The 15,019-nt window shown below is 37.1% G+C and overlaps 1 protein-coding gene and 1 long non-coding RNA gene across 6 annotated transcripts in view; one reads left to right on the top strand and one right to left on the bottom strand.

Annotated features, from left to right (window-relative positions):
• The window catches only part of Lrrc72 (leucine rich repeat containing 72), a 182,232-nt gene that overhangs the window by 52,206 nt on the left and 115,007 nt on the right, over positions 1 to 15,019 (top strand). The gene's annotated exons all lie outside the window — the stretch shown is intronic.
• The window catches only part of LOC101712100 (uncharacterized), a 28,888-nt gene continuing 26,885 nt past the window's right edge, over positions 13,017 to 15,019 (bottom strand). For all 5 annotated transcript variants that reach the window (XR_015449370.1, XR_015449369.1, XR_015449371.1 and 2 more), the window contains one exon: positions 13,017 to 14,585. This is a non-coding gene — a long non-coding RNA (uncharacterized LOC101712100). The remainder of the gene's footprint in view (positions 14,586 to 15,019) is intronic.

Here is a 15,019-nt window from a genome sequence, read left to right as displayed (position 1 = left end):
CACAGTTAAGAGTTTATTATACTATTTTCCAACATTTCCTGAATTCAAATGCATATATAGGTAAATGTATGTGTATATACACATATATATATTTAAATTTTTCATGCAGATTGGATCATTCTATACATATGATTTCTGAAGCTATATTTTGCATTTAATTTACATCTTCATTTTCCCATACACAGATTTGCCTTGTTCTCTTTAACCTATTCATTTTATAGATATACTCTAATCTATTTATCCAGTTCTCTAGTGATGGATATTCAGCACATTTTCAGATTTTCTCCTTTATCTATGTGGCAGGGCATTTGTTTTGATCTACAGTATTCTGTTTTCATTCCACTGGTTTTTTAAAATTCCCTTCATCCAGATAGTTGGGGAAGAAGAGGACTAGGAGTGGAAGAATTGGGTTGAGATCATGCACTTTTAGAAAGACCAGAAGCCAAATCCTTCTCCCTGATGGGGCCCCAGACAGGAGGCCAGGCTTCAGAGAGGGCTGGAAACCACATTCATCAAAGATTCCGGGACCTGGATGGATGTATACTTGGAGAGCGTCTAGACCCAAAGATATTCTGCAGCCTGGGTTCGTGGATCTGAGCAGTGAGCAGAGGGAGAACACCCTGATGAGCAGTGTCTGGATGGCCCTCCGCACTTTTGTCTCTACTCTTTTTAAAACTAAGGCTGTAGAAACTACTTAAAAATATGTATGTCATAAAATGTAAATAGTTCATTAGGTGGGATCCACACCATTTTCATGCACATTTGCATTTGCAAGATACCAAGATATTCTACATATCTTGATATGCTTATAGTCAATCTTTAATTTCGAAACCTTTCCACACTGATTAAAGAGAACATAACCATTGTAAATAGTGTTCTTTTACATTGACATCATTATGTGTGGAATTTTGTGATATCCATTCTTTCATGTAAAAAATTAATTCCAGCTAGACATGGTGGTACATCCCTGTAATCCCAGCACTCTGGGAAGCTTAGGCAGGAGGACTGAAAGTTTGAGCCCGGCCTTGACAATTTAGCAATTTAATAAGACTTTATCTCAAAATGAAAAATAAAAAAGGCTAGGGATTTAGCTCAATGAGAAGGTCTTTGGTTTAGCAATAATAATAATGGCCATAAAATAATAATTCCAACAAAAATAAAGTATACCTTCTCTAGAGTCTCGAGATAAGAACTTACTGGGTAACTTTGATTTCATGTCAACATTGAGCAGAGTCTGAAATAGATATGAAGAGATAAGACTAAAAAGTTTGTTTTGAAGAGAACAATATTTTTTATAGAAAAGCAACACCTACATTGTGACCATTACTTTTTTTGTATGCCATTGCTTTTACCTTTAGTTGGTACTTTTGCAAACTCTCTTGAAGGCTTTTCTCCTTGTTTACAGTTAGCAAACAAAGTCAATTAAAAATCTCATGGAAACACTTTAATCATTATTCTCTGATTAAGGGGGCATTGATTAAAATTGCTTTGAACAAGAAAAGACAAAGAGGATCCTTAAAATGTCTTATGGTTAAGAATTTTTATGTCGACTAACAGTTTATATTGTCTCCAGGCTTAATTCTCCAGCATGTTTATAATACAGTTGGGCGCTGTCGGCTGCCAGTGTCTGGGGAGACCAGGCTTCCCTGACAAACAGCCAAAGACGATCTTGCAACAAACTGGAGAAAGTCCACTCCTGCCAGGACATTGTGAGCCATTCAGTGACCATCTAAATATTCTGCTAGTTTTGTTGCCATACTTGGTAGTCTCAGGAATCTGGCTGGCTTCAGAAGCTGAGCAAAACAAACTGCAACTGTGCACAGCCACACCCTAGGGTGACTCTGTCTCCAAATACCTTACAAGTCCAAGGCAGAAGCACTTGAAAGGCTTGTATCCCTGCAGATCAAATCTTTATAAGATTGAGCCTTTAAAGACAACCCTTAAGCACATAAATGTTGTCATTTATAGCACTGTTTCTGTGCTATTTTGCTTTTCCAATTATAAAGGTGGCTAATGCACATGATAATTATAGTTCCTTAATATGTATTCACTCTTGAGAAGATCAGCTCAGAAATGTTGGCACAGTTTCAGGGTTCCTTAACAACTGCTTGCCAAACCTCTCTTTGATCCAGTGGAATCATCATATGATTTAAAACAAGGCCTACAGCCTTTCGAGAATTCACATTTTAAATCCTCATCTGCATCGTCTAACCTCCCCAGTCTAAAAACTGAGTTTTTCTTATCAGTGACAAAGGAATACATTTTTCCCCTGTGGGATTTATAATACGCTTTTTTTTGTTTCCCTTCACTTATTCATCTTTTAACTAATATGCGTGGAGTACTTGTCATGTCCTAGAGACTGTGACCTGCCCTGAAGTTAGAGAACTAAGCTACCTCCCCTAAATTTACAGCATAACATAAAGACAGTCAGCTAAACAGATAATTAAAATATAGGGTTTGAGTAAGGTAAAGGGAGAACACCTCTGGCCAAAAAGAAGTGTGAAAGTAAATGTTGAACAGAGAATTAAATAAGAATAGTCAGATGATAAAAGCAAGTGACCTGAGCATTTGACACCAAAGAAATAGTATGCGCTCCCAGATCTGGTAGTAATGGAAAGTATAACCAATTTTGGAAACTAGAAATGTCTTGCTTGTCTTGAAATGCCTCCCATGGAGTAGCTGGAAGAGAGATAAAAAGATAATCGTGCCAAGATTTTGAATAACTGGTGTTTGCCCTCTGAAGAAGTTTAAATTTTATTTGAAAGTCAATGGGACCTCTAGAAGAATTTTGAGCAAAGAAATGACATGATGAGCATGAGATCTTGGTTAGATAAGACTGAGGGATGGCAGAAGGAAATTAAATTCCAAATATTTAGCATAGCATGATTACATCTATCAAATTATAGAAGGCTGAAGTGTACCTGGGCTTGAAGAGAGATGGACAGAAAGTAAGGGGCTGAGCAGAGAGAGAATAAATCAGAGAGAGGAGAGAGAGAGAGGGAGAGGGAGAGAAAGTGGGGATGGAGGGATAGTAGAAGAAGATATAAAGATGAGGGAAGTTGTGGAGGTGCTTAGGAGATTGGCAGCAACACTTGCTGATATCATAAGTCTGCAGTTGGAGATGAAAGAGAGCCGGGAAGCACATTATTTCAATAGCATTCCATTTCTTCAGAAAAGGGACAGATGACTATCTTATTCACCCTAACCTCCTAGCACTGTTGGACCAGTTACTGGTTCTAACTTGACCTAGTTCCAAAATGAGACAAGGACATTCCTGAAATCTTCATACTTTCCATTCTTATGAAGTGAATATCATATCCAACTTGTTTGGTCAAAAACTTCTTCTTGGTTTCGTGTTATATGTGCTACCAACAAATACTCTCTATGCTAACCTCAAATTGTATCTAGGGTCCAATCACCTCCTACCCTTTCCACTATGCTCTTGGTCCAAGACACCATCATCTTCTTACCTGGACAACTGCAAAACCGATGTCTTACCTACTTCCTCCTATGGGCATCACTCCTTCGCTTATAACCCATAGTTCCTTTCCATCAACTAATAATGTTCTTGAGACTGTGATTAAGCTGGTCCCTTGCTATGTACTTGTCCCATATCCTACTTGCCCCTCTTCTCACACTTTGTCTTTCAAATGTACCACTGTCCCAGGCCCTTTGCACTAGCAGTGACCCTGTTCCTGTTCCTGAAACATTTTTCCCTCAGGTACCTGTTGCATAAATGTCACCAAAGAAGAGATGTTTTCACTGGTCATTTTCAGCTATACTTGCTTAACTTTGTCTTACCTCCTCCACCCCTGGAGACAAGGGGCCTTTCTTTTTGTTCATTGTTGGCTCCCACGTGACTAGGATACATCTGGGAAAAACGTGGTGTCCTGTGTTTCTTGACTGAATTGGTAAGTAAGTATTCCTTGCATGGCTCTTCTTTTTAACTTGAAGTGCAACAAAGTAACCATTATCATTTACAAAAGTGCTATGGCAGAGAGCTCAGTCCCTTCATTTGCAAATGGTTATCATTTAATAAAATCGCCAAAATCCTAGGCAGTTAAGCACACTTAAAATGAAAATGGCAATTATTCAGGCTAAAAGTTCATGAACTAAATAATTTAAAACTTCTTAGGATTTGCAAATGATTTGTGAAAAGGCCAAAGCTCTGTTCCCCTACATATGGCAACTTTTAAAAAGAAATAACATGTATAAGGGGGTAGCCCAGAAATATTCAGGGATAAATTAAATTAAAAACTCATCCTTACATACTGGCTATCTACTACTGCTATCATGTAGGTAGGTGCAACATTGATATTTTATTGAATTAATAGATTAAATAGAAAGAGTTTAATTGAAAACTTTGCATTATTTAATTTCTTTCCAACTTTGTTCAGTTATTCCTCTTATTCTTATCCTTGAATCAAGTTTTGTAGTTTTCTTTATGTACATTTCTTAAGTTTAATCATAGGTATTTTATATTTTAGACTGCTGTTAAAGTGGGATTTTCTTGCCCCATATATGCTACATGGTTATTGAAAACCATTTGAAGTTGGTAACTGATCTTGCAGTGGACTATTGTAATAATGCTTTTTCAATTATCTCAATATTTCTTGATAATTAAATCATATATCTGTAATGGTAAATTTATTACTCACTTTTTAATATTTGTATTTTTCTATCATTTACTATTTATTCTTCTGATTAAATTTTCCACAAATATTAAATTATATTAGTAAGGACAGGCAATCTTGTATTGTTCCTCACTTGACTTGGGCTGATTCTAGTATTTTTTAAACTTTAAGGTCTACAGTTGTGTTTCATATAGACTTTTTTTTTTGGTACTGGGAATCGAACTTGGGACCTTGCACTTGCGAGGCAGGTGGCAGCACCACTGAGCTAAATCCTCTACCCTTTTGGCATTTTTTAGTTGTAACCTATCCCTCAGTGGTTTTTTTTTTCAGACAGGGTTTCACTATGAAGCCCAGGCTGGCCTCAAACTGACAGTGATCCTCTTGCCTCAGCCTTCTGAGTGCTGGGATTACAGGCATGCACCACCACACCTGGCTCTTCCCTCAGTAATTTAAATTCCTCTGAAGCAAAAATATTTGTACACAAATATTTTTATTTTATATTATTTCCTTAAAATGGATTCAGTGATGATTGATACATGATGTTAACTTGTTTCTGGAGCTTGTGTACAAAGTTACTTGCAGTGTATAAGTCCCACTCTTATCAGTGTTTATTATTGTAAATTTTAATTGAATTGCTTATTCAATGAGTGATTAATCATCTATAAAACTATGAATGAATAGGGCCATTTTTGATGTTTATCATGAGGTGTTTTCCCCTTTATTATTTGCCTCTGCATCTTTAAATTGTATTTGCTTCATTCCTTCTGTGTATTTGTAGGAGTTCTTTACCTGTGAGCCATTAATGCTTTATCATATATAGAAAATATTTTTCAGTTTCATTTGCTACTTAATTATGCTTCTGGTTGTTTGTTTGCTTCTTGTACCTAACTCTTGTGCTCAACTCCACATGCCCCAGTCTTCCCTCTTTTCCAGCCATCTTTGTACAGTCCAGCTCCCAGATGGCTCCACCAGCCTCACTGAGATGCAACCTCAGGCCCTTGTCCCACACCTCAAGGCCCTTGTCCCACACCTGTCCAAGGTTTCTCTGACCCCTGAGTAGGATACTCCAAGGATCTACTTGTGCATTATGGTGCACCCTGAAAATCTGGAGGATTTAACATCTTTGGATTATTGTCACCATTGACCAGATCTGGAAGCAATGGTATTTCTTCCATATTTTTTCAAGTGGACACTCCTCCTCCTCCTTCTTCTTTCTTCTTCTTCTTTCCTCTTCCTCTTCTTCTTCTTCATTCTTCCTTCTTTGTTTCTCTTCCTCCTCCCCCTTCCCGTCCCCCTCCCCCCTCCCTCCCCCTTCCCTTTCCCCTTCTCATATCCCTAGGGATAGAATACCCTGACACACCAAGGATGGCCAGCTGGATAAGGCACCCCTTTATCAACTGTTTCTGCTAACCTCTTTCCCACCTTCTGTGACTTGCTCCTGCTGTCTGGGATCTCATCTCTAAATAGACCATTCACATGTAAACTTTTGTCTTAACCTAGAAGTTAAATATGCTGTGAGTCTGAGTCATATATGCTTTTACAGATGAGGCTTATCTGTGTCAGTGTGTGTGCATGGGTGTTATCAGAACCTATACACATGCATTTTATGGTTTCCAACTATACCTTCATGGATACAAGAGCTTCTCCTGTCCCCAGGGTCAGATAAATATGTATGTACATTTTAGTGTTCTGTAATTGATTATCTTTATTATATAAAGTTTATTTGATATAGTGTAAAAGGTAATTACCTTTTAAAATTATTCTCAAAAAGTTACATAAATTTTAAAATAGGTTCTACTGAACGTAGAGTCTTTTCCCACTCATTTTGTCCCTTAGTATTTCAGAGTTTCAGAGGAATTACAAATTAACAAGATACCAATCTTGTTACTTCTATTCTTCTTCACTGTATCATAATTATGAATTAATTAGCCAGATATATGTAAAGACAAAGACCCACAGAGCAGTAGTAGAGTAGTTGTTTGTTTGTTTGTTTGTTTGACTCCTAGTAAAGATCATAACTGCTTGTGACATCCCACATGGGAGCTTGTCATGGTGGCATTAAGAACCAAACTTTTGTTTTGCCATGAGTCTTAAATATCTGGGGCGTATGTTCCCATTCCAGCAGAACATAACATTAACAATATAATTGCTTCCATGTATGGCTCTGTTATGAACACAAAGTTATCTAGGTTTGTCTTTAATTAAAAAATTTTTCAACAAATTTAATTACCAACAAGGCCAACGGCACATGAAGAAAGGTTATGGGAATCAGACAGTACCCTGGTGTTTGTGAATGATCTCACTGCCTTAATCTTCCCAGTATCACAAAAAATAAATACAGAACAAACTTGTTGGCCCACAACTGTGCACTAAATATTTATGTGTACAGGGAGCTGTTTCTGGTCTTCACATAGGTGTCATTGAACCTTTAATCTATCCCTGTGACAACACCTTTAATCTATCCCTCAGCAACACCAGGAATTACTGAGCCTTTAAAAATGTGTTTTAATACCTGGCACAGAAAATACCTTTCTCAGTATTCCCCTTTTCAAAAAAAAAATAGTTGGCTATTCTTGTTTGACTATCCTTGCCGTTGAACTTCAAAATCACTGTCAAATTGTCTGAAAATCATGGTAAACATGGACATGTGCCACCAGATGCCACTTCAAGGAAGGGACAGTTGCTCAGCTGTGGGGAGCGCATAGACAGCTTCCAGCTGGCGGCTGCTTTGGGTCCTGCTCTTCCTGAGGCCACTGCCACAGGGTAACTGGGTGACGTGGTAATAACAGTCATCCACTTTGGCTACCTGTGATGGCTCCACTGGACCATGTCTGCTGTGGAGCTCCTCCCTGGTTCGGCTCAGGGTTGTATGTTCTGTGTCTCAGTTCCATTTCTGCTCTTGCTCTGTCCTACTACCGTTTCTTTCTCAGGGGGCAATCCATAATAAATGTCTTGTACTCTATTCTATTTCAACTTCTTTTTTTTTTTTTGGAGGACCCAAACTGTGACAAATTTGATTAGAATAGTGACAATCTACCAATTAATTGGGAAAGGCTTTCTTTTAATATATTTACCATTTAGGAACACAAAGTGTCTCTAAATTTATTCAAGTCTTTTTATATATTTCTTAACAAGTGTCTGTTCATATATGACTTGTGGATTTTTTAAATTGTCTTATCCATGGGTAGAACTCTTTATTATAATATATGTTATGTATTAAATGTGTTTCAAGAGTAACTTCAGTGAATTCACTTGCAAAGTACACTTGTTTAAAATATGGCTTACATCTTTCCTGTCAGGCTTCCTCTCTTCCTCCATTTAACTTTTACTTGACATACTAGAACCATGAGATATAGATTGTATCTCTGTAATCTCAGTAGTAATAGTAACCATCTACTGAGTTCCTCTAGTGTACCAGGCAATGGTACATGAATGTGCTGTGATATTATCTATAATCTTCACAGCCATTCTGCAGGTCATATTGTAACTTACACTTTTCAAAGAATGGATGCAATTAACCCCTTATCAACAACTAGCAAGCGATTAAACCAGGAGTCAAACCTAGCGTGATTTGACTCTAAAGTAAGTTAAAAAATAATTCCAACGAAGTTTCTGTTTAGTTCAGTCATGCACTATACATTGATGTTTCAGATAGTCCTGAAGTCCAGAGCTGAGCTAAACCAGTGCTTCACATTTGAAGAAACTGAAGCCTCCAAAAGCAGGGAGAGTTTAAACAAACGATTTTAAAGGTATGTCTTCAAATATTAAGCTAGCACACATGTGCACATGTAACCACATGTATGTAATCCAAATATTCCCATTCTATATTCATGGATTTCAATAGAGAAAATGGTTTTTACCATATTTCTGCTTTCAAAGACACTGGATCTTGAATGGACCTTTATCTAGAACAAAGGTTTGGCCTATATACCTAAAACCCAAATCACAGTAACTTGTATAGGCTGATTTTTATTCTTCTCCCTTGAACAACACAACCTGAATTGTACACATCACTTGTACTCATACCACATTGGTCTTAAAGTGTAATTACGGAAAAAAGAAAATCTAGTCCCAGAACACAGCCAGCTGTAAGGATGTCTGGGGGAAACATAGTCTTTAACATGGGCCACCATGCACCTCACTGAACATCTGACCGCTAAGGAAGAAGTATTTTTCTTTAAATACTTGAGCTAACTCACTTTCTTTAAATACTTGATTTAACCACATTTAAAATTTTAAGAAATTTTAAAAAATTTTTAAGTAATTATAAAAGTTTCTTAAAAGTTAATTGAAGATGCTACTAATCTGAAATGAGAAATCTAATTGCATGGAATTTCTTTACTTAGGTCTATTTTCTGTTATGAACTGGGCCAACACTTTCATAGAATCATGGTAATATTTGAGTTATTTTTAAAATAAATATTTATTGAGCAATAAATTACCTGTGTCAGTTCTGAAAAATATATCAGTAACAGTCTCGAAGTAGGTTCACAGTATTCATTTATCTATATCAATCATCTGAACTATTAAATATTTGGGAAGAAATAGAAGCTATTTTAGCAATGTCATTTCTGTATTAAAATTATGTATTTTGGTCTTAATTTTAATTTTTATTTAGAATTTAGATAAAATGCCTTACTTTTATAATAAATCAAAATGGTAAATTAAGCCTTGCCAGGTTGCACACACCTTAATGCCAACACTCTGGGAGGCTGAGGCAGGAGGATTGAGAATTTGAGCTCAGCCTAGGCAATATAGTAAGACCATGCCTCAAAGATAAAAAATGGCAGGAAATGTAGCTCAGTGTGAAGACCCTAGGTTCAATCCTAAGTATGAAAAAATAAATAAATTAATATACCAAAAATCTTAGAGCCAGGAAATTTTTCACATAAGTTATTTGAGTAATATTTTAATGTAATAGTGGAGCAAAATATGTTACATATCAAAATTAACCTATCTTTAAAGTTAAAGAACAAATTCTTTTTAAAGAATAGTATGCAGTTAAAATAGAATGAAAAATGAACTTAAAGAACGTATAATACACTGTCTATCATGGAGAATTTATACTACATCCACCCTTTGTTATTTGAGAGAAAGTACTGTATTGATATTAGTTTGACTCATTACAGTACACAGAAGGTGAATATTGATGACAGGTCCTGGGTGAAGTTCCTCAGGAACTGAGTGGCAAGTATGTACAGCTCTAACAAATTGACTTTCTAGGACAACAGATGGCTTAAGCGTCTGGGAGTTTTGCCACTAGGCATTTGTTAGCTAGGGATCAAGATTATACAATGTGCTGTATCAGAGGATTTTTGTCCTTAGCCCCGTTATGCCTAACAGGACAATGATGATTTTAGGTACACATTTATTCTACTTAGTCTTAGGCAGCCTGTGTGCTTCTTTGAACAGAATATGTACATATTCTAGCATTAGCATTTGCTTTCTTAGAAAGGAGTATTCACAGCCAGTAAAATATGTGCCTTTTTAGGTGAAAAATAAAATTTCCAAGGCACACCCCAACCAGATTGTAATGTAAATGTGATAATTTGCACAACATGCACAACCTATCTTCCCCTTTCCCTCACTACGGGTTTGCATACAGCATTTACTGAGCCACGAGCACACTTGTGCAGTAAACCTGTGATGTGTGGGCATTCAGTGAGGCTCCTAGCAGGCCCAGAGTAACTGTTAACATCTCCTGAGGAACAGGGGGAAGGGGAGGCTGACTGTCCCCAGATGGGGTTGCGTTCATTGTTTGAACCAGAACTTGTTTCCAAAGCAGATAAAACACTATGTCCTTCCAAGAAGCACCAACAAGAATGGAACCCTCTTTGATCTTTTCCTCTTCCTGTAACTTCCCTGTAATAGCTAACCACTTACACCAAAAATTAAAGAAAGAGAAACACAAGACAACCCAGAGATCCTTTTCTTTCTGGTTCTTCCTTTCTCACAAGTATGCCAAAGGTAGAGAGAGTTGGAGCACAATCGAGCTATGATACATAAATTGTGGTAACTTCAGTAATTCTGCATACAAATTAAATGCTCTTATATTTGCATTTAAAACTGCCATAACGATGAATGATAAAATTCATCCTAAATTTTTAATTATTTTAGTTTTTCTTAGAACATGAAGTAGTAAGTTTTAAAAACTCATGACTAGTTTGAGAGTGAATGAAAAAAAAGAGTTTTATTCTTTAAAAGCTTGAATAGAAATTTACTTATTTTTTGAACAAGTAGCCCCATATTTTCACCGTGCACTGAGTCCCAGAGTTTCTGTAGCTCTTGTGTGAGCTCCACTCTGTCCCTCAGCTGTCTCTGCAATGGTTCCACTTATGTCACTGCCAAGTCTGATTCTTGGTCCCTCCCACCCCCCAGAATCTGCTAATCACTCAGTTTCTTTTATTCCTCTTTTGTTGAATTTATCTTAGGTGAGTTCTGTTCTTTGCATGGTCTGATAATAATAATAATAAGATAATAGCTAAATCTATAAAGTCTTACTCTATACTAAAACATATTCTCAAAATGGTGAAGTAAATACTGCAAGAAAACCTGGAGTTAAAAATCAAATACATTATCTGAGTTCACCAGTTAATACATCCAGGGCCACAATTCAAACCCAAGTAATCTGACTACAACCCTGCGTGGAGCCACATTTCTAATAATGTTTGTCCTTTTAAACAGTGTTGATCCCTATGGCAAGAATTTTACAGAGTTCTAAGTAGGCACTGTGCCATCTAAACAAATAGCTATTGTTATACTCCAAGGCAGTAAATGTTTCAATCATGTTTTTTTGCTGAAAACATAATTCTTAGCCAAGGAAGATCCAGTAAACTGTCTTTTCTGAGAACCACGTTGGTGGTGATCAGAATGCTCAACAGCTTTTATGTCTCTGGGAATTTTTGTCTCTGAGTTTTATTTCTCTGGATTTTTAGCCTTCTGGACTTTGTAAGATTTCACCAGTGTGTGATTACACTGATTAGGGAATGGCAGACAAAGTAAGGAAGTTAGATGGCTTCAAATACAAATATTCACCTTCTTTTTCTGTTTATCAAAAGTACAAAACTCGCTTTCTCACCAAGTTTTTTTCCATGCTGTGTATGCTATTGTTGCTCTTGCTAAAACTCACACAGATATCCTGACAGCATAAAAAATTTGTAACTACAGCTGATTTTTGAAAGATCTTCACAAACAAATAAGGGATGATGAAGGTTGAGGTTGATGGAATTTGGGTACTTGGACAATTCCCTCCTATGTGGAGCTTACCATTGTACCACGAGTCCCTTAGTCTGTGAAAAACTACATCATTTTGATTTAGAGACATATGTCATATTGATTTTTAGGTGTTTCCAAATTTTGATGATATTAGGTCATGGACACATGGTACTTTAAAAAAGTACGCAACATACTGTAAAAAAGAAAACCTATAATGTGGGCTAAACTATGCAAGTCACAACACTATACCATAAAAGTAAGGACAAACATTTCTTTGCCAGCTATGTGTGGGATAGTGCCTTTATGATTTATTTTAAAGTAACAAAACAATCAGGAACAATGAAGTGTTTCTCTGTGCCTCATGAATATCTATGAATTCAGTTCATGACAGAACAAGTCATTAGATGCCGCTGCCAAACAGCCAAAAGGAGATGATTGATTGCTTTATGCAGAACCTAGCACTGTCTAAAGGTACTTGAAATCTATGGTTGATGAAATGCACAGTACTGCCAAAAATGAATGTAACTCTTGACTCTTATCACAATTTTAACCTGATGACCAGAACTACTTGAGGACTAATAATCACAAACCTCCCAACCCTACTGCAAGTATTCTTATATAAACTGTCTTTATTACTTCCTTAAACAAAACTAGTATTACATTTAAAATGTATTTGAATACTTTGTATATATATTGGTGAGGATTTTTTGGCCTTAAGTGAATATGAGCAAGGAGTTGGTTTACAGTCAAATAATGAAAATGTTCCTTCCTCAAAGACATTTATTTAATATATGAAATTATATCTTTATGTCTTTAGGTAACCATAAACTCATTTTTCAAATTTTTGTCTACTTACAAGTATTTTGGGGGAACGAATTGCTGACACTTGCCTTTATGCACAAATATGTTGTCTTAATTTAGGTTGCCTGCCTCCAAACATAGATCCAAAGAAATGGAAGAATATTTGTTTGAGGAGTATTTGTAGGGAGCAAGATAAAGGGATATATTCATTCTTTTTCTCTAAGTCTGGCAGCTCCACTTCTGGCACATGTTCGAAATAGGATGTTGTCATCGTCAGTGTGAGCTTGCCTAGAGCTGGCCACCCAGATGCAGCTAAAAAGAAAGGTGAGCAAAAAGGAAGTTAAGCAGGGCACCAAAAGCATCTGCTACCTGGGGGTATTTTTTATTTTATTTTACTTGTGTATGCGTGTGTGAATTTCTTTTCCCTGGGGAATAGGACAGGTTGGGAAATGTCACCACAGGGAATGTGCTTCCCCCAGGGAATGTCCATTCTAATCTTCCTGGGATAGTTGTGGGAACTTTTCTCTTAAGGGTCACTGCTGCCTGGCTCCTTTTTGGAAGAGAAGTCCGCTTTTTCCTGGAGAGTCACTCCAGCATCCTGCTTCTTTGTGATCACTGTTTTTTTTTTCTTGTGTGAAGATTTTTTCTTCTTGGCACTAATTGCTATCCTTCAGAATCGCTACTAACCAACTCCTCCTTGGAAAAAGCTTTCTTTTTCTTGGATTGAAGGAAAAAGGTAGATAGGTTTTCCTTTCTAGTCTCCTAATGAGTCCCCTGTGGCTTTGGCTTTGACTTACTTTTTGGTTTTTCATGTATCTGCTCCAGTGAGTTGAGGACGGAACACACCTGCTCAGGGAATGGGTGTGCACTACAGCCAGCTCTCGGGGATCCTGAGCAAGTTCTCATAGCACCTCCCTTGCTCATTATGCTTCTCCACACCATAGAGCATGGCTATTTTCTGAAGATGCAAGGGCAAGCACAGCCCAGTCCTTCTTTAAGGAGTTGTTGTCCTGTTTCTCTGGCTCCCTATCGATGTTGGTAGGAACTTCCACTGCCTGGCTGGAGAAAAGTGCCGGAAAGTCTTGAAGACCTCAGGCTATCCATGGCCTCCTTTTTAGCTTTTTTGTATTTTAAATAAAAAAATAAATCTACATGACTTTAGTCAGAATGGCACACATTCTCATTCGTATGCATCTTCACTTTTTTCTGATCAACATTTTTATCGCTACTAATAGGTCTCCACTTAACCATCCCATAACTAATTTTTTTATTTGATTCTGCATAGCACTAATTCTACTTAAGCAAAATAGTAGAACAGATTACTGGCCTGTTGACCTGGAAGCAAAAGCCCCAAGTGGCTCTTCAGGAGACTAGCATGGAAGACCCATCTATCTTTTTCTCTAAACTCAAGAAAAAGAAATATTTTTTTGCAAGAACTTGGATAATGTGATATGTATCCATATAAGATAAACTAGATTCTACATTATTCCTGACTCCACATTCCTGAAGAATCCCCATCCCATTGCCAAGAAAATTAAAAGGAGTAGATCACCAGGATTGATCACTCTAGTCGTCTTAAGGGACATTACTGTGGTTGTCAATGCACAACATTCCATTTGTCATCTAATGCTACCTAACAATTGACCCCTCAAAGCATAGTGGCTTTAAAAAAAATGAACACTGATCAAGTCAAGTTTCTGGTGGCCAGCAACTCAGGAAGGGCTCTGTGAGCAGTCTTCATTTGGAAACTCTTGTGTAATTGAAGTCAAATGTCAGCTGCTCCTGCAGTCATCTGAAGACTTGGTTGGATCTGGAGAATCCATTTCCAAAGTGGCTCACTCATTAGTCTAGCAAGATTCTGACTGTTGGCTGAAGGCCTCAGATTCTGTGCAGAGAGCTGTTTTCATGTTCTCACAGCAAGGGGGGTAGTTTCCTCTGTAGCAAGTGATTTAAGAGATAAAGGGAAGAGTTACAATGATTTATATTACCTAGTGTCAGAAGTTACACACTATCCTTCCACAATATTATGGATTGCATGGGGATGACACACAAGGGTATGAATACCAACAGGCATGGATCACTGGAAGTTATCTCATAGCTAATACATGTATTAATATCTCTTGTAGAGAGTATTAGTGCCCGAAAGAAATCATATTACAATGAATGCTTATAGCACTGGAGAATATAGACATGAATCAGAACTAAATTAAGCCTAGGCTTTTCACTTGTATACATAAGCAAGTAGTACCATGCCCTACTCTTTCAGGAAAGATGTAAAGCAAAGATATAAGCAGGTGATTGTATTAGTCACTTTTCCATCACTAGGACAAAATACCTGATACTCACAACTTAAAGTGGGAGAGGTTTAT

Source organism: Heterocephalus glaber, unplaced genomic scaffold, assembly GCF_053883595.1.
Source record: "Heterocephalus glaber isolate CG9 unplaced genomic scaffold, H.glaber_assembly_v1.0 deba00000676, whole genome shotgun sequence".
Lineage (NCBI taxonomy): Eukaryota > Metazoa > Chordata > Mammalia > Rodentia > Bathyergidae > Heterocephalus > Heterocephalus glaber.
The sequence above is the reverse complement of the archived record's forward strand: the minus strand, read 5'-3'. Positions and strand labels throughout refer to the sequence as shown.